The following is a 20,706-nucleotide window of genomic DNA, read 5'->3' on the forward strand; positions in this document are numbered from 1 at the left end:
TCTTCTTTATCCAGAGTGTGAGAATGTGGAACTCACTATCACGGGGAGTAGTTGAAGCGAGTAGCACAAATGCATTTAAGGGGATGCTAGATGAGTTTACGGGGGAAAAAGGAATAGAGGGTTATGCTGCTAGTTAGATGAGGAAGGTTGGGAGAGGCTAAAGTGCAGCATTAACACGTTGAATTGTATATTCTATACTGTACATTCCATGTAATTCCACACAATCTTTATAAATACTTTATACCAATTTTTTGCTAAATATTTGACACAATGACAAAGAAATACAGTAATTTAGCACTGCACACTATTCCCCACAACACAGCACTATAGTACTCAATCACTTCACCCTATTAAATTGTTCCAAATGCAATTTAAACCATCAATGGAAAATAACAAAGACCAATTTTATAATGGGTCCAAATGCTACCTTCCCATGTCACTATGGAGCTTATTGAATGATTTGAAGTTGGTACAATTATTTTCTGTACTTTACAAAATTGTGTCAAATGGAGGAAACTGAAATACATAATTTGAATTGTAACATCAAGAACATGTTGTTCATGTGCTATTATCTAGCATATCATTTATAGATGTGAATCTAATGAAGGGTAGACTGCCCAAAAAGCAGTACCAGTTTTATAGTACTCATGATTGTTCACAGGAAGAGAGGTCGCTCTGTGTCAGCAGATCAGGTTGTATGGGCCCAGGCTGGAGCAGAAAGCATCTCTCGAGTCTTCCCTCCCATAAAATACACAAGGGGACATACAGATCACTGAATAATTCTCAAAGCTGAACTGCCAGGTGACAATTGATAAGTTTAGAATATTAAGTAAATTAAATAATTGGAGTGAACTACTTTTTGGGTTGGGGAAAGAGTGGGGCGAAGAGGGAGGAGCAAGAGGGAAGAAAGAGAAACTGTGCGCATTTGCCTAAAAAGAATGATAAAGCATCAGAGAAAATGGCTGGCCACAGCAAGTCAGATAATCAGCAAAGTACTATAAAGCTTCAGCATACTATGATATCCTGCATTCTGAAATAACTTTTTCTTCTAAAACCTTCCCCAATGTAGCATTCTCTGTCAAGGGGTAAAATGAGTGACTGGCTCCTCCTATGTCACTCTTCACTCTTGTTCTCACCATGTGCACAAGAGCTGACATTGGTGGGTTCATTTTCTGATTTTTCCTTCTTCCTTTCCATTTCCTTTTTACAACAGTTCTACCTGTCAGTCAGGTGAGACTGAACACCCACCCCACACCCCATACAAATTATAGGTGTAAACTCACATCCCAATTCTGTAAATTAAGTACAAATAAAATTACAACATTAGGCCATGAAAATACAATTTGGGGTGGGGGGGGGGGGGGGGGGGAGAATTCAGTGTTCCTTCCAAAGCTTTATCCTACCTCACCAATAGTCTTCAAACTCCATCCACCACCACCCGTCCCACAAACCCCAGTCTCTCCTGTATCTCTGTGTATTACTGCAACTGCCAGACAGGTTTTCCAGTCTTTCCTCCCTGTTACAAGTTGGCTTTAGATATTCTCTTCAGTACAACAGTGCTGGTAACTCCTGTTAGCAGTTCGAACATCTTATGTTCAGCAGTTTACCTGTATTATCCAATAATGTGATAGCACAACACTACAGTGCAGTAATAGGACCCTCTTGTGATCTGAACTGGATATCGTCTCTTTAACACGCCTCCCATGCGCTTCTCCAATCCTTCCAAAGGTGGATTAAGAAACACTTATTAAGACAAGGCTAAGTATAAATTATTAAGCTGTTTTATTTACAGGTGAAAAGTAAACAGACATTTATAACAAATTCCACCTATTTCACTCTATCTCACTTTGTTCCTCAGAAGCAATAAGCCAGGTGCATGATCTCTTTTGTACGCTGACTTACTTGTTTTGGAGATTACCTTTCTTTCTTGACAATTTCTTGCTGCAAAAACTGACCTTTTGTATTGTAGCTTCCAGACTCCAGGCCTGCAGCTCAGTCTCTTGTTCTTAAAAACCTATCTGCCTGCCCCTGTTGTGTGTTGTAGTAGTGTAGCTAGGGCATTGTAGATACATTCGAGGAGTCTATAGGTCAACTAATAACTCTATTATATATACACACTATTTAAACTCTCCTTAAGCGTCCTTAGCTAGCACCCTTCTACCTCTTCTTCCCCAAGTCTATTACCTTGTGACTATTACAGCATCACCCTTACAGTGGCAGAGGTTGCTGTCACTTTACAACATTAACCCTTACATGTCTTTATACTACAGCCCTGATATCCCTTGGTATTTAATCTTTTGTTCCAACCATGGGCTGGGCTGTGATGCTGACTTCCTCGCATTCAGTGATTTGCCATGAGACCTGTTAATAAAATCAGGTACCTCTCCCCCTCCCTTGATGTGTGGATGTAAAAAATAATCATCTGATGGAGGCTATTCTAGCTAATCAATCTGGGTGACAATTACTGCATCAGTTTGAAGTAGACATAGCTGTGACATTCCATAAACTGGCCCATCTTGCTTTAATACACATACTCAATCCCTGCAGCCAAAAACTCTGCAAAATTTACTTAGTTTTAAAACACACCAAAAATATAACTCAATCCAAAGTCCTTTCCATGAAAAAACAATCAAAAATCTTGAAACCTCACACACATCCAGACCAGATTTACAATTCTAATCACGTACATTTTTGCTCTAACCTTGCTGCATGCACTAGGTTTCAAAGATACAAATTCAGTAAATCAGTGAAATAGAAAGATCGAGAATGCAAAAGAGAGAGTAAGTGACAGAGAAGACTTTTTTAAACTTTGTCTCAAGGCAAGACCACAGGAGTTCTATTAGTTACACAAAAAAAGGTAACGGGGGAACGTTTTGAGTTAGACCCTCGGCCAAACCTATGATTATCGGCATGAACGTAGATACCAAATAACATTGTGTTATCTCACCCGTTAAGTTACATAATACCAAGATTGTGTTGCCACAAAATAATATGGCACTTAGGCCAAATTGATCTTAGCCTTAATGATTCCAGTGCACTGACCTCAAACATGCTTTCTGGCAACCAATTCCTGCTGTTGATCACTTTCTATTGAAGAAATACTTCCTGGCTTCTGTCCACAACCTTGAATTTGTGCCACCTTGCAATGCTGCTTTGGCCTACATGAAAGCATAGTTCTGCACTTATTTTCTCTATCCTTTAAGCATTTATATATCTTGTGGGTCCCCTCGGATGAATGTTTTCAAGGCTGAAGAATCTTAGCATAGCTGGTCACTCCTTAGCACTCTTCCCTCCAACACTGGAGTAAGCTTCAATCTCCTAAATGAGCCATACATTTGTGTTTTTCTAGTAGTGGCTAGGGATCAGGAATGAGACTACTTTGTAGTCTGGGGATAATGAAGCCAATTGCAGCAACAAATGTACTGAGATCAGAAAACTCAGCACAGATCAAACTTGGAATATGCCTGATCTGTGTGGTTCAGGACTACTGTATCCCCTGCATTAACACAGTGAGTCACCACAAGAACTACCACAGACATATATTTATGAGGATTATTCATATTAACACCAAGGAGAAGATATGAAAACGAGTATACCAGTTAAATGGTAAATGTTTTTGTTTCTGAACTCAACAAAGAGCTTGAAATAACTGCAAATTCAGGGATCTCTTTCAAAACAATTCTCTCTGCAAGTTATGGGTAGCTTTGAAAATATTAACGCACTGCAAGGCACAAATGGAATATAAGTTTGGCCCAAGAAGTAGGAAATTAAGTAATTTGATGGGATGTCTACAGAAACCAGTCCTGCTTAATGTTGTATGTCAGTTTAAACTAGCAATTCCACAAGAATCAAAACATAATCTGCAGCACATCACAGAAGTGCACTTATTCCCTGTACCTCCCCATGCTAAAGATGTTTGAAGACATTCCATTGCATCTGTAAGTTTAAAGTTTTGACTCTTCTATCCATAGCTTATGACAACAGCAACAAAAAACATACTAGATGTTCACAATACATACAGCTTTCATTCATGGATTTAAAGAAGAGTACATTTTAAATTTTAGCTGAAGTTTCATCATTGCGTGAAGAGGAGGAATAAAGTTACTAAATTATGCTGGTTATATGAAACAAAAGGAAAATTGTTGAAATCAGTTGAAGCATGATTCAGATACAGAATGCAAATGCACCATTCACATTAAGAACACTTATGTATTCTCAATCCAGATGGTATACTGAAAGGAATATCAAAATATGATATTTCTGCAGATATTCTGAAGATTGTAGAATGTTTCAATACTTTGCAAAAGACAGGAACCCAGGCAAGTAAACTGGAGGGGCAGAAAACTTAATAATCTTTCAAGGGTAATCCTGATTTAAGCATTTTTCTCAGCAAACTAATTACTCATTTATCTATACTCAACTGTACAAAAGTAGAGTATAAAATCACTTCAAGTCGTTGAATGTATAGATAATGAAAGCACAGTCTATTTTTATAGCTTGCTGCAGTCACACAGATTGATTTAAAGTTTTACAGTTAGACATTGTATGTAAAGTTACAGTACCTGGTATACTGTAAAGACAGAGGGAAATTCCTATTCAGAGGAAGTTCAATTTAATAACAACCTTTTAATGCAAGTCTCTTTTTCAGTTAAAAATTTAATTCCCAAAACAGAAATAAAGCAAGTCATAAAACAATGGCTCAGTGGGTAACGCACAACATGGTGAAGCATTGAGTCATATTTACCAGGAAGCTCTCCTGTTTGAATTCTGATTTGAGCTGCATTAACTAATCCCAGTCATGCAGCAGTGGATATTGTACAGCTATCATTTGTGTCCCTGTCATTTACAAGTGGTCCTAGTTCCAAATTGCAAATGTGTGGGTATCAGATGAGGGGACAAGATAGTGTCTGCTGTGATGTCCCCTCCCATAGTGTGTATTGCAGCTATATCCTTTCATACATAATAAGTGATGACAGGCTTTCACACTGCCCTGGATCAGGCAAAAAAAGCTAACAGCCTTAATCAAAATGTGAGGAAACATTTGTGTATGGTGCAAACCCACCAAACTACAAATTACTGTAATGAGCATTACTCCCAAATAGATGTCAGCCATGGCTCAGCTGGTAGCACCCTTGACTCTGAGTCAGAAGGTTGTGGATTCAAGTCCCTCTCCAGAACTTGAGCACAAAAATCTAGGTTGCCACTCCAATGCAGTACTGAGGGAGTGATGTAATGTCAGAAGTGCTATCCTATGGATGAGATGTTAAATCAACTGCTCTTTCAGAAGGATGTAAAAGATCCCATTATTTCTATTTCAGAAAAGACCAGAAGAATTCTCCCTGGTGAACTGGTCAATATTTATCTTTTAATCAAAATCACAAAAACAGAATAGCTGGTCATTGGCACGTTGCTGTAAGAGGGAGCTTTCTGTGCACATCCTGGTTTCCTACATTACAACAGTGACTGCATTTCAAAAGTATTTCATTGGTTGTCAAGTGCTTTAGGATGTCCTGAGGTTGTGAAAGGCCTGTAAATGTAAGTCTGTCTATCAGATAGTCCTCCCTGTTGACACCATTTATTCCAGTTTATTTTTTATCTAACCATGCCATTTCCCCTTCCTTGCCTTCATGTGGGAGGGTGACAAGCGAGATGAAACTTACAGTTTCACCTTCTCATTCTTATTTCACTGATGCACCTTGTAATCAGCCATTTTTAACAAATGTTGCAGTGGATTATAAATGCTGACACTTCTGTTAATCATTGTCATCAACCAGAGAAATCTTGCATAAATTGACCTGAGAGCAGTTTGAAATCCATCCCCCCAAAATAAACTTAAGGAGAATGCTTTGGTATGAGAGGGGTTAAATCCTTGTATGGTGTAGTTGGTACAATTTCCTTCCTGGAACAAGCCTCATGTTTCATCATCTTCCTTTCTTTCAACCAAGTGCTCAGCAAAACACAAACTCCAAGAAAATAAGTTGAAAATAACTTGATATAAAGGAGAATTTAAGTGTCTTTCAGATGGAATTAAATAACCTTAGGGAGTACCAATGAAATGCGCTTATGTAATTTTTTTAGTGACAGTCATTAATAGGTTCTAATGCTGTATAAACCATGCCCAACAACTCTCATTTATAGTGTAGTTAACTTAGAAAAAGGTTCCAAGGTATATCACAGAGGTGTAAGGATCAGAAGTCAAAGGAGTGGTGAAAAAAAGTTTAGTCAAATAGGTGGTTTTAAGGAGGGTACTGGAGATGGAGATGCAGATGGGCTTAGGGAGGGAATTCCTGAAAGTGAGGCCTGAACATTTGAAAGAGCAACCATCAATCGTGGAGCGAAGGGCAGCATAAATCAGATACTGGGAGTCAACGAATAGGGCACAAAGATTAATCATGTCAGCTGTATATTTAGTGATATAATGCCTTCTGTCAAACTTTAAACAATATCAGTTACAGGCTTAATCTCTGGTGCATTAATACCAAACAAATGGCTTTTCTGTTAACACTTGTATAGCACACTTATAGTGTCACAAAAATGTGCTGTCGAATGATGATTTTTTTAATCCACCGGCTGGAAAGCTGAATACTAAACTGGTGGAGACGAACTACTCAAACCTTGCAAGCTTCGAAATCTGCCTTCTGACCGTGACCACTGAGGCATATTCTCTGCTGCAGACTGTAGTGTTCAATCGTTTAATTGATCTGGATTTGATTGAGTTGGTCTGTTCACTGATCGATGTTGACTGTGTTTAATTGCGTGAGCGTGGAGCTAGAAAGTTTTGACAAGGTTCCAGAAAGAACAGACAAAAAGCGCCATGAAGGAAATCAGCCGCATTGCTGCCTCCCGGAGAACCACCGAATCAGCCGTCCACATCTTCAAACTTGAAGCCTCAGGGTCACCCAAAAGAAAGGCGGCGACCACCGAATTCAGCCTGAAGCCAGCCAAGTCACCAACCTCCACAGAATGTATACCCCTTTTACTTCTCTGGGCTCTGTAACCTATTTGTTTGTGTGTGTGTGTGCGTGCGCGTGTGTGTGCAAGAGAGAGAGTGTGTCTGTGTGTGAAAGTTACAGCGTATTTCATTATTTTTACTTACATCGGTTTAAATACAATAAAGCTAACCTCTGTTAAACTCAAGAAAACCTGTACGATTGGTTATTTTTATGATCACGGCACATTGGCAAGTATATCCACTTCAAAAAGAAATAAACCAGTTGTGGTCAAACAAGGAGAGGGAAAAGAAGGGAGCCCTTCGACCCCTCCTCACCTGATCATAACAATAGCTTAATAAACCATTCTGCAAATTAAACTGAGTTAGTTTACATATAGACATGAGAAAACAGCATCAAGGATAATAATTTCTTGATAGAACAGCAATAGGGATGGGAAATAAATGCTGGCCGAGCCAGCAATGCCCACATCCCATGATCGAATATAAAATTAATCTGAAAATAATTTAACATTGTATATATTCATCTTCATACATTTCTTTGTAGACATCTACATATATATATGTAGTATGCATATAAAATATAAATATATGTACACATGATATTTGACTATCAGAATTAAGCAATTTTGTTTGGAATTGATTATTTTATTTATTTTGTATCGTGTGCCTAAACCCAAGCTAAATCCATCAGGAGGTATTGCATGGGGTCAACCTGCACTAAACACGGAGCTTAAAAAATCACAGCCATTATCAAACAAAAATTGACATTATATGGGAATATTAACTTTAATAAAAGGTGTAAATATAAACCTATAGGTATGATAGAGGCACAAGATATAAGTACATAAATACGTTTAAGAATGCATTAAAATCTATACAAAAAGGACATCTGTCACTGGAGTCCCTCATTGTCAAGAGCTTTTTTCTACTGTTGCTTTTCCATAGGAACAGCACTGTTTTATCATTTTATTATTGAGATGGCTTGGCTATGTGAGCCGCATGGAAGATGGCAGGATCCCCAAGGATGCACTGTACAGCGAGCTCGTCACTGGCATCAGACCCACCGGCCACCCATGTCTCCGCTTTAAAGACGTCTGCAAATGCGACATGAAGTCCTATGACATTGACCACAAGTCGTGGGAGTCAGTTGCCAGGGATCGCCAGAGCTGGCGGACAGCCATAAAGGCGGGGCTAAAGAGTGGCAAGTCGAAGAGACTTAGCTGTTGTCAGGAAAAAAGACAGAAGCGCAAGAAGAGAGTCAACAATGTAACAGCCCCGACAACCAATTTTATCTGCAGCGCCTGTGGAAGAGTCGGTCACTCTCGAATTGGCCTTTATAGCCACACCAGGCGCTGCTTCACAAACCACTGACCACCTCTAGGCGCTTACCCATTGTCTCTCGAGACAAGGAGGCCAAAGGAGGAGAAGAGCACTGTTTTATCATTAAGAACACAGGAACAAGAGTAGGCCATTTAGCCTCTCGAACCTATTCCACCATTCAATGACAGCACAGCTGATTTGTGACCTAACTCCACATTCAAATCTGCCTTTTCCTGTAATAAAAATCTATCAATCCCAGATTTAAAATTAGCAACTGGCCTAGCATCAACTGCTGTTTGCGGAAGACAGATCCAAACTTCTACCACTGTAGAACACACAGCGGCACAGTGGTTAGCACCGCAGCCTCACAGCTCCAGCGACCCGGGTTCAATTCTGGGTACTGTCTGTGTGGAGTTTGCAAGTTCTCCCTGTGTCTGCGTGGGTTTTCTCCGGGTGCTCCGGTTTCCTCCCACAAGCCAAAAGACTTGCAGGTTGGTAGGTAAATTGGCCATTATAAATTGCCCCTAGTATAGGTTGATGGTAGGGAAATATAGGGACAGGTGGGGATGTGGTAGGAATATGGGATTAATGTTGGATTAGTATAAATGGGTGGTTGATGGTTGGCAGACTCGGTGGGCCGAAGGGCCTGTTTCAGTGCTGTATCTCTAAAACTAAAACTGTGTGTGGAGAAGCGTTTCCTAACTTCACTCCTGAAAGGTCTGGCTCTAATTCTTAGACTATGCCCCCAAGTCCCAGACTTCCCAAACAGAAGAAATAGTTTCTCTTTATCTACCAGATCTGTTCCCCTTACTATCTTGAAAACTTGGATCAAATCACCCCTTACCCTTCTAAATTCCAGGGAATACAACCTTTCTGTAAGCTCTCCTTGCAATTTTTTTTTTTGTTCTTTGACCTCCTTATCTCGAGAGACAATGGGTAAGTGCCTGGAGGTGGTCAGTGGTGTGTGGAGCAGCGCCTGGAGTGGCTATAAAGGCCAATTCTAGAGTGACAGGCTCTTCCACAGGTGCTGCAGAAAAATTTGTTTGTCGGGGCTGTTACACAGTTGGCTCTCCCCTTGCGCTTTTGTCTTTTTTCCTGTCAACTGCTAAGTCTCTTCAACTCGCCACAATTTAGCCCCGCCTTTATGGCTGCCCGCCAGCTCTGGCGAACGCTGGCAACTGACTCCCACGACTTGTGATCAATGTCACAGGACTTCATGTCGCGTTTGCAGACGTCTTTAAAGCGGAGACATGAACAGCCGGTGGGTCTGATACCAGTGGCGAGCTTGCTGTACAATATGTCTTTGGGGATCCTGCCATCTTCCATGCGGCTCACATGGCCAAGCCATCTCGAGCGCCGCTGACTCAGTAGTGTGTATAAGCTGGGGATGTTGGCCACCTCGAGGACTTCTGTGTTGGAGATACGGTCCTGCACACCTGATGCCAAGTATTCTCCGGAGGCAGCGAAGATGGAATGAATCGAGACTTCGCTTTTGGCTGACACACGTTGTCCAGGCCTCGCTGCTTGATACACTTGTACTTTTGTGTTCCGTGTCAGTGCGCCATTTTCCCACACTCTCTTGGCCAGTCTGGACATAGCAGTGGAAGCCTTTCCCATGCGCTTGTTGATTTCTGCATCTAGAGACAGGTTACTGGTGATAGTTGAGCCTAGGTAGGTGAACTCTTGAACCACTTCCAGAGCGTGGTCGCCAATATTGATGGATGGAGCATTTCTGACGTCCTGCCCCATGATGTTCGTTTTCTTGAGGCTGATGGTTAGGCCAAATTCATTGCAGGCAGCCGCAAACCTGTCGATGAGACACTGCAGGCACTCTTTAGTGTGAGATGTTAAAGCAGCATCGTCAGCAAAGAGGAGTTCCCTGATGAGGACTTTCCGTACTTTGCACTTCGCTCTTAGACGGGCAAGGTTGAACAACCTGCCCCCTGATCTTGTGTGGAGGAAAATTCCTTCTTCAGAAGACTTGAACGCATGTGAAAGCATGTGAAAGCAGCAGGGAGAAGAAAATCCCAAAAAGTGTGGGTGCGAGAACACAGCCTTGTTTCACGCCACTCAGGATCGGAAAGGGGTCTGATGAGGTGCCGCCATGTTGAATTGTGCCTTTCATATTGTCATGGAATGAGGTGATGATACTTAGTAGCTTTGGTGGACAGCCAATCTTTTCTAGTAGTCTGAAGAGACCACGTCTGCTGACGAGGTCAAAGGCTTTGTTTGGTGAGATCAATGAAAGCAATGTAGAGGGGCATCTGTTGTTCGTGGCATTTCTCCTGTATCTGACGAAGGGAGAACAGCATGTCGACGGTCGATCTCTCTGCACGAAAGCCACACTGTGCCTCAGGGTAGACGCGCTCGGCCAGCTTCTGAAGCCTGTTTAGAGCGACTCGAGCAAAGATTTTCCCCACTATGCTGAGCAGGGAGATTCCACGGTAGTTGTTGCAGTCACCGCGGTCACCTTTGTTTTTATAGAGGGTGATTGATATTGGCATCGCGCATGTCCTGAGGTACTGCTCCCTCGTCCCAGCACAGGCATAGCAGTTCATGTAGTGCTGAGAGTATAGCAGGCTTGGCACTCTTGATTATTTCAGGGGTAATGCTGTCCTTCCCAGGGGCTTTTCCGCTGGCTGGAGAATCAATGGCATCACTGAGTTCCGATTTTGTTGGCTGTATGTCCAGCTCATCCATGACTGGTAGAGGCTGGGCTGCATTGAGGGCAGTCTCAGTGACAACATTCTCCCTGGAGTACAGTTGCCCTTGGAATTCAGATATCATTCTGGTAAATCTACACTGCACTCCCTCCAAGGCCAATAAATCCTGCCCGTCCAGAACTGCTCACAATAATTCAGGTGTGGTCTAGTTAGGGTTTTGATTAGCACAACATATAAAGGCCAGAATTCCATTAGTCATTGTGATTATTCTTTGTACCTATTCATGACATTTTAATGATCTGTGTACCTGGACCCTCAAGTCTCTTTGGGTCTCCCCTGTTTCTAGTTTTTCACCATTTAGAAAGTACTCTTCTATCTTGTTAGGTTCAAAGCTGATCACCTCACATTTGCCTACATTGAAATTCATGTCAATTTTTCCCTTTCGCTTAATCAATTAATATCTCTTTGTAATTTAGTGTTTCCATCTATATCGCTTACAATGCCACCTATCTTTTTGTCATTGGAAAACTTGAATATGTGGCTTTCTATTCCATCATCACAGCCCTGCCAATTAAGAGTATCTACTATAATTATCTCTATGTCTCCTGTTGCTCAGCCAATTTCCTAACCAGGTTAATAATTTGCCTTCAATTCATGAGCTTCACTTATAGTTACCAGTCTCTTATGAGGCTTTCTGGAAGTCCATATAAACAACATCCAAAGACATTCCCTGTCCCTGTAATTTCCCAGCAACAGATGTTAGGCCAACTAGTCTATAATTCACTGGTTTTCCTCTCTTTTTTTTCTTTCTTAAATAGCTGGGTGGTGTGCACAATTTTTCAATCCTGAATCAAAACAACTTTGGAAGATTATAGTTCGGGCATCTGCAATGTTCTCACCTACTTCCGTTAAATCCCTGAGATGGAAACCATCTAGTCCTGGGGATATGTTGCATTATTTTCTTCATTACTGTTATTTTGCTTACATTAATTTTGGCGAGCCCCTGTCCCTGATTCAATATTAGTTTCCTTGGGTTGCCTGGCATGCTATCCTCTTCCTCCACTGCAAATACTGATGCAAAGTAACTGTTCAACATGTCCACCATTTTCATTTCCAATATCACTGTTATCAGTTTCAAGGGGTCCACACTGTTTCCGTCCAAATATAATTGTAAGAATTTTCTACGTTGATTTTATAGTTCTCACTTTCTATTTTGTCAACTGTTGCTGCACTTTATATCTCTCCCAGTTGCCAGGATTTCTCCCAGTTCTTGCACTGTTGAATGCTTTTTCTTTTAGTTTTACATCCCTTATCTCTTCAGTCGTCCATGGCTATGTTTTTGGCAAACCTCTCTTCCCTTGAAGGTATAAACTGGTTTTGTATCATACTGTTATTTTTTTTTGAACACCTCCCATTCATCTTCTGTTGTTTTACCCAGTTATAGATTTGCGTGGTTTACTGTGGGCAATCTCTGTCTCACCCCACTGAAGTCAGCCTTACCTAAATCTAAAATCTTAGCAGCTGTTTCACATCTCTCCCTTTCAAAGCTTATGTTGAACTTGATCATATTATGATCACGGAGATAAATGTTCACGCAATTGTTCGGCTGTTAACTAAACCTGGTTCATTATTCATTACTGAATCTAATATGGCATGTTCTAGGATGTACTAGCTGGGATTTTGTGTTGGAGGCGGGGCTCTTGGCGCCGGACCAAATAGGCAGGGGAAAGCCTGCCTCTGCCTTTTCGGGTACCTCCCACCCCCCCTCGCCCCTGATGCGATCCCCCGGTCTTTTTAAATCTAATTTTCACGTGCCAGGATCCCCATACCTTTAAAGATGGGGCGCCCACCTCGAAAAGCTGCCGGCCAATCATAGGGAACATGAGCAGGAATAGGCCATTCAGCCCGTTGAGCCTATTCCGCCAATTAGATCATGGCTGATCATCTACCTTAACGCCATTTTCCTGTGCTATCTCCAAATCCCTTGATGTCTTTTGTATCTAGATATCCTTCGATTTCTGTCTTGAACATGCTCAATGATTGAGCTTCCACAGCCCTCTGGTGTAGAGAATTCCAAAGCTTCACCACTCTGAGTGAAGAAATTCCTCCTCATCTCAGTCTTAAATAGCCTACCCTTGTCTAAGGCTATGTCCCCTGGTTCTAGACTCACCAACCAGGGGAAACATCCTATTTACACCCACACTGTCACGCCCTGTAAGAATTTTGTAAGTTTCAATGAGATCACTTCTCATTCTTCTGAGACTTTAGAGAATACAGGCCCAGTTTCCCCAATCTCTCCTCATAAGACAATCCTGCCATCCCAGGGATTAGTCTGGTGAACCTCCGTTGCACTCCCTCTATGGCAAGTGTATCCTTCTTTAGATAAGGAGACCAAAACTGTACACAATACTCCAGGTGCAGTCTCACCAAGGCGTTATACAATTGCAGCAAGACTTCTTTACTCCTGTACTCAAAACTCCTTGCGATGAAGACCAACATACCATTTGCCTTCCTATTTGCTTGCTGCACCTGCATGCTAGCTTTTAGTGACTGATGAACAAGGATACCCAGGTCCCTTTGTATATCAACACTTCTCAACCTCTCACCATTTAAGAAATACTTTGCCTTTCTGTTTTTTTCTACCAAAGTGAATAACTTCACACTTATTCACATTACATTCCATCTACCATGTTCTTGCCCATTCACTTAGCCTGCCCAAGTCCCCTTGAAGCCTCTTTGCATTCTCCTCGCAGCTTTGATTCCCACCTAGTTTTGTGTCATCACCAAATTTGGAAAAATTACATTGATCTTCACATCCAAATTATTTATATGGATTGTTAACAGCTGTGGCCAAAGCACTGATCGTTGCAGTACCCCACTAGTAACAGCCTGCCATCCTGAAAATTACCCATTTATTCCTACTCTTTGTTTTCTGCCTGTTAACCGATTCTCAAGCCATACCAGCATATTACCCCAAATACCATGTGCCCTAATTTTGCTTACTAACCCCCTGTGTGGGACCTTATCAAAAGCCTTCTGAAAATCCAAATACACCACATCCACTGGTTCTCCTTTAACTATGCTACAAGTAATATCCTCAAAAAACTCCAACAGGTTTGTCAAGCATGATTTCCCTTTCATAAATCCATGCTGACTCTGCCCAATCATATTATTTGCTAAGTGTCTAGTTATCATATCCTTTATAATAGATTCTAACATTTTCCCTAGTACTGACGTCAAACTAACGAGTCTGTAGTTCCCCTTTTTCTCTCTCCCTCCTTTCTTAAATAGTGGGGTTACATTTGCTACCTTCCAGTCTGCAGGAACCTTTCCAGAATCTGTAGAATTTTGAAACATACCAATGCATCCGCTGTCTCTATTGCTAGCTCCTTCAATACTCTGGGATGTAGCTCATCTGGTCCAGGGTAATTATCAACCTTCAATCCAGTTAATTTTTCAAGTACTACCTCTTTAGTAATACTAATTTCTTTCAGTTCATTTTCACAAGTCCCTAGTATATCAGGGAGAATTTGTTTATCTTCCTCCGTGAAGACAGACATAAAGTAATTATTCACTTCCTTCGTCATTTCCCTATTCTACATTGTAAATTCTCCTGTCTCCACCTGTAATGTACCCACATTTGTCCTTGCTAATCCTTTCCTTTTTACATACCTAAAGAAGCTTTTACAGTGCACCTTTATGTTTCTCGCTAGCTTGCATTCATATTCTCTTTTCCCTTTAGCAGTTTCTTGGTCATCCTTTGCTGGATTCTAAATTGCTCCCAAACCTCGGCTTACCACTTTTTCTGGCAACCTTATAAGCCACATCCTTTAATCTAATGTAATCTTTAACTTCTTGTTAGCCACGATTGATTTATCTTTCCTGTTCGATTTTTGTCCCTTAGAGAAATATATTTTTGTTGTAGGCCGTGTAATACTTCTTTAAATACTAGCCATTGACTGTCTCGTATCAAATCTTTTAGTGTATTTTCCCAATCCACCATAGCCAACTTGCCCCTCATACCTTCAGAGTTTCCTTTGTTCAGATTTAAGGCCCTAGTTTCAGAATGAACTCTATCACTTTCAAACTTAAAACTCTTATCATATTATGGTCACTATTTCCCAAAGGCTCCTTCACAGCAAGGCTCTTAATTAGCCCTTTTCTCATTACATAATACTACATCTAAAATAACCCGATCCCTAATTGTTTCTTTACCATTCTGCTCCCGAAACCCATCTTGCACGCACTCCAGGAATTCATCCTCCACAGCATTGTGCTGATTAGGTTTATCCAATCTATCTGTAAATTGAAGTCACCTGGCAGCTCAGCAGTATAGGCAGCACCATCGGAAGCAGTGGCCACTGCTGGTACTGTAAAGGCCTTGGACACAGGCCCAGCACTGGAACCCAGACCTCAGGTAAGTGAGGCGGAGTCGTTGAGGCCAGTCGGGATGGCCCCGGCGAGGAGAAATAGGTAAAGTGGTTCCCAGCAGGGGTCCTCCGTAGACCACAGATTGCTCACAAAGGAGTGACCCCCCCTCCCCCGCTCAAGCCCACAGGGAGTGAGCTTTGTGTTACAAGGCACCCTTCCCATGTAGCGGAGGTACCCCCTGCCACTGGTAAGATCCCAGCAGTGGCAGGAAGAAGACCTTAATTGGCCATTAATAGGCCACTTAAGGGCCTTACTTGGCCTATGGGTGATAAGGCTGTCATCAGGCCCTCTGCACCACCCCCCCCCCCCACCACCTGTCACGATTCTCTGTGCCCCCCCACCCCCACCTCAGGGGCCCATAAAATCCAGCCCACTGTTACAGAAAACTATCCTGTACACACTCAAGAAACTCACTACCTTTCTGATATGAGCTAGTCTGCTTCTCCCAATCTATATGCAAGTTAAAATCTCCCATTAAAACCACCCTGCCTTTACTTTATGTTAATTTAGTTTCTATATTTATACATTCTACCACTTTTTACCTGCTACTAGGGGCCCGATACACAGCTCCCACTACATTTTACATCTTTTTCTATTTCTTAATTCTACCCACAGAGCCTCCACTGCATGCTTACCTCATGTTATATCCTCACTTATCATTGAAATAATTTCATCCTTACTCACGAAGGCTACTCCACTCTCTCTACCATTTTCCCTATCTTTCCTGTTGACCTTATAACCTGGTACATTTAATTCTCAGTTCCGTCAATCCTGCAGCCATATCTCAGTAAATGGCTGCCATGTGTCATGCAGACCCCCACCTGCCAAGGATGAGGTATATTAATATTGTCATATGAACACTGATGTTAAACTGTTGCTGGAGTGAAGAAAGGACTTGTTGAAAAAAATCACCAGACACTTGGCTGGAAAAACATTTGCATACTAACAGACAGTACTTGGAGAGACAAAGGACTATTCCCTGGTCCACTTAACCCAAAATGGACTGTGATCACCCAATATTGAAGGTGAGGAAGCTCACATTCCAGGATGACTGCTAAGATGGTAGAATCCACAAACAGACGTGGTCAAACCAGCTAGTCACATGACTAACCTGCTGGGCAACCTGGGGTTTTTTTGAATTGTGCTATGGAGAAAGGCAGAAGTTTGAACTGGAACAAGGAAGCTTCTCTCTCTCGCTTTCTCTCAAGCCACCGGACTCACGGAAGACACGTAAACCTCAAGAGAGAAAAGACTCCGACCTCAAAACAATTTGAAGCATGCACTGGGCCCCTACGAATTGCAAGTCTGACCAGCAACCAAAGACTGCACAGCAAACTCAAAGGACAGTAAAATAGAAACCCATCTATTGCCTCAAACCTTCCCCCTTTATTCTTTTCTGTCTCCATCTGTGTGTGTTTATCGTGTATGCACGCTAGCTTGGTCACGTTGCATATTCGTAGTCGGCAACCGCATTGGAGGTCAAGATTAATAAACTTCTACCTTTCTTGTTTAAAATGTAAGAAAACCTGCCTGAATTGGTTTCTTTGCCTTCCAATTGGAAAGCGGTGAACAAGGATTCACTAAGGAGGAGCTAAAACAAGTTTTTTTTGAAAATTAAACTCTGTTATGGTTTAACCAGGCAAAGGATTAGATGGAACCGTAGAGCCCTCTCACCTGGTCATCACACATGTCAGAACCCTGCTAGTTGAATTTGTGCCTGCAATTCATTTAATTTGTTTCTTATGCTTGTGCATTTGTATAAAGAATGCTTATTTGGGCCACACACCCTAATCTGTCCTTCTGTTTAATGCTTCTCTCATGTTTCTTAATTTTTCTCTCCTGGTTGAATTACTTTACATTGTTAAGTTTTTCCTTTACTTGCAGTGCTTCAAGCACAATTTCTGAACATAACTGAAGTGGTGATCAGGAAGCTAAGGGGAGGAGGGAATCAAGCCAGAGAGGCCCTTTCAGCTGGGGGGCTCTCTGGGCCCTCTGTGGGCCACAGGGTGCACGAGCAGGAGGGAGCACCCATCCTTCCCCCACACTGCCAAGCCTGCAGTCAGGCCGCCAGGATATACCTGGAGACCTCGCCACGTGGCACTGATGTCCTCCAGCGCTGGTAAAATAGCAGCGGCTGTGGGAAAAGGCCCTGAAGTGGCCATTAATTAGCCAATCTGCAATTCATTGTCCAAGACAAAGACCAAGATCCAATTGATTCTTACTAGGTGGGAAAAGGATGTTTGGAGTGGACCACTGGCTGAGCCAATTCAGCTGATCTAGTTTCATAAAAGGTCACGAAGTGAAAATGAAAAGAATGACAGCTATCATAACACCTCAAACTCTTAAATATCAACACTAAAATAAAAGCAAAATACTGCGGATGCTGGAAATCTGAAATAAAAACAAGAAGTGCTGGAATCACTCAGCAGGTCTGGCAGCATCTGAGGAAAGAGAAGCAGAGTTAACCTTTCGGGTCAGTGACCCTTCATCGGAACGGATTCCAGCATTTCTTATTATCTTAAATATCAACAATCTTTCCATTAGAAAAAAGTAGATTTCTGAGTATTGCAAACCTGACTGAAGACAAGAAAATGTTGGATTGCCCGGAACAGTGTCCCAAATTATATTAGCTCCTGCTTGGCTTGTAGCTGGGGCTTATTACAATTGATTATGAATCTAGAACTGAACTGTATCCGATATCTGCTAATCTGGCCTAAGGAAGCCTGGGTCTATGAAATGAATGCCAGCAGTAGCCTATGGCATAAACATTGTTTGAAAGAGAGGGATCCTATAAGATAATCACAGGAAGTGTCACAAAAAGGTTGCAGTTGAGCAAAGATTTGGCATAGTTCATCTGTTCAGTAAATATATTAAAGGTATCTACTTTTCACAGCCATCCTTGTCAAAGCACATGTCTCACTTCATTCTTAGAACATTTCAGTAGTTTCTCTACCTGTCCTTCAAAAATACTTTTCAAGTAAAATGGTGCTTGTACCAACTGCTGCTACAGCTCCCATACCAGTTTGCAAAACAATATATCAAAAGCCACTGCACCACTGTTTTCAAAGTCTAGGGCTTGGACAGCCGTTTCCTGAAACCTTCATAAGCATCTATAATGGAGATCTGCTTACTCAGCATAGATCTTTTTTTGGAAGGGATGGGGGAAATTGTGGTACTTTGTGGAACGGCAAAATAATAAACAAACAGTTTCAGGGAAATAATTTGAAAAGGAGAAACAAAAGAGTCAAAAAATCAGTCTAAATTAAAGGACAGAAAGAAAAAATTTAAAAGTTGAGAAAGTGAAAAACCAGTGAAGTGAAATAAAACAAAAAATTGAAATCCTATAAAGTTTAACCCAAAGATAATATTTACAGTTGAAACACGAAACTTGGGTAGACTCCATGAAGACTTTGCAATTAAATATTAGTACGGCTTTCATCAGCACTCTTGCCTGAGTCACGAGGTTCTGGGTTGAAGTCCCACTCCGGGACTTGAGCACAAAAATCAAGGCTGATACTGTAATGCAGTACTGACTGGAGTGCTGCACAGACAGAGGTGGTGTCTTTCGGAGGAAACTTTAAAACGAGGCCCTGTCTGCCCTTTCAGGTGGACATACAAGATCCAGTGGAGCTATTTCAAACAAGAGCAAGGGAGTTATCCCTTGGGAGTTAAGCAAGGGAGTTAGCCCTGACCAATATTTATCCCTCAATCAACATCACAAAGAAACAGATTACCTGCTCATTATCAGGCTGCTGTTTGTGGGAGCTTATTGTGCGTAAACTGGCTGCCGTGTTTCCTACATTACAACAGTGACTGCACTTCAAAAGTACTTCATTGGCTGTAAAACACTTTGAGACATCCGGTCGTCATGAAAGGCGCTATATAAATGCAAGTTTTGCTTTTCTTGCTTTCAAATGGCATTTCCTGATTTTATGCTAATTCTGAGCAACTCTGGAGTACATACAACAACAAAAATTGCACATTTTTATTTCATTCCTTTTCAAACACCAGAGGCACCTGGGAAGCTGAAATGGTCCAAGCCATAGACTGTCCTGTAACTACCATCAGCACCACTTTAAAATGATCTGATTAACATTAGGCATGGTGAAAAAGGGCTGGCAATTGAAGTTTCCCATTCACCCAGAGATCCAGGCGACAGAGTAACCAAACAGGAGAAGGCATGCGGCAGGCAGCAGTGGAATTCAAATATCCAACCACTGGAGTCAAAGTTTGCTGCATGATCACTTGAAGCAACATATAAGCCTTCTGATTTCAATCTGATAATTGCCATCTGAAAGATCAAATCTATAATTGGGTCAAAACCGAAGATTTCAAAGTTCTAATGTTGCAGTTATGATGTAAAAGGGAGGAAGTGGTGAGAACGCAGCTAATATTGGCTGGATTTTGCAGTCAGCGGCAAAGGAACAAGGCTTGGTGTTCACCTTGAGAAAAGCTGTCCTCAAAGTTTTGGTGGGCTCTTTTCCAACATCAGTTTGAATTCGGCGCCCTCTACACAGGATCTGTAGTATCTGTAAAAAGGGCAAGCAGCAGGGAGGCTGAACAACCAAAGCTTGAAGAATCCTCAGTTGGCAAAGCAGGAAGTAAAAAACAGGAAATATAAATTGCATTTAAATCATTGTACAGAAAGCAAAATGAAGATTGGGACATACACATGGGATTAAGGGAGAAAGTTCATTAGAAAAACACAAAAGCTTTAAAAAAAATTTACTTTTTGAAAAAAAAAATCTGCATCATCAATTTTCTTCTGATAGAATGAGACCCCATACTTTTAAAATTAATTTTTCAGGACTAGTGAGGTTGTTCATCAGTAATTGCGACTTACTATGCTGTTATAAATTCAGCTACACCTGATTGAACAAGACTTAAGTTTTTCGTCTGTCTTTAGTGCGGTACTAGGGGTAAGCAGTTTAAGGTCATGCCTTAACAGTGATTTCTGTCCAGATTACATCAACGAAAACTGAAACATAACACTCAGTGGAGTAGCAAGGTATTTCTGACAGTAACTTCCTGATTTCCATGTTTAACTGTGCATGTATTGATATCAGAAGTAGCTGTCAGTTTGACTAATAATAACGAGTGTTGACAGCAAAAGCCAGGCCATCATACTTTATCAAAGCAGCTGTAAGTGTTTATTATTTGAAGTCTTTTTACCTGCTGCTTCCAAAGTTGTTTTGCTGACTAAACCCAAAGCTTTCTGATCAAGCTGGTAAGCTACAAACCATCCCAGGCTCCTACTCAAGATGAAATGTGGTAGTGATGACAGACAGGGGGAAAATTAATAAGAATTATGCAGATGGATTTATCACAATTTGTCAGAAA

At 41.4% G+C, this 20,706-nt stretch overlaps 1 protein-coding gene across 14 annotated transcripts in view; it reads right to left on the minus strand.

Annotated features, from left to right (window-relative positions):
• tanc2a (tetratricopeptide repeat, ankyrin repeat and coiled-coil containing 2a) overlaps positions 1 to 20,706 on the minus strand; it is a 1,142,739-nt gene that overhangs the window by 483,515 nt on the left and 638,518 nt on the right. The window contains exon 1 of one of the 14 annotated variants that reach the window (XM_068013156.1): positions 19,809 to 19,879. The exons of the other annotated variants lie outside the window; for them this stretch is intronic. The gene's annotated coding sequence lies outside the window, so the exon portion shown is untranslated. Of the gene's footprint in view, positions 1 to 19,808; positions 19,880 to 20,706 lie in introns of those variants that run through there. 14 annotated transcript variants of the gene reach the window in all.

This window comes from Heterodontus francisci, chromosome 33, assembly GCF_036365525.1.
Source record: "Heterodontus francisci isolate sHetFra1 chromosome 33, sHetFra1.hap1, whole genome shotgun sequence".
Classification (NCBI taxonomy): domain Eukaryota; kingdom Metazoa; phylum Chordata; class Chondrichthyes; order Heterodontiformes; family Heterodontidae; genus Heterodontus; species Heterodontus francisci.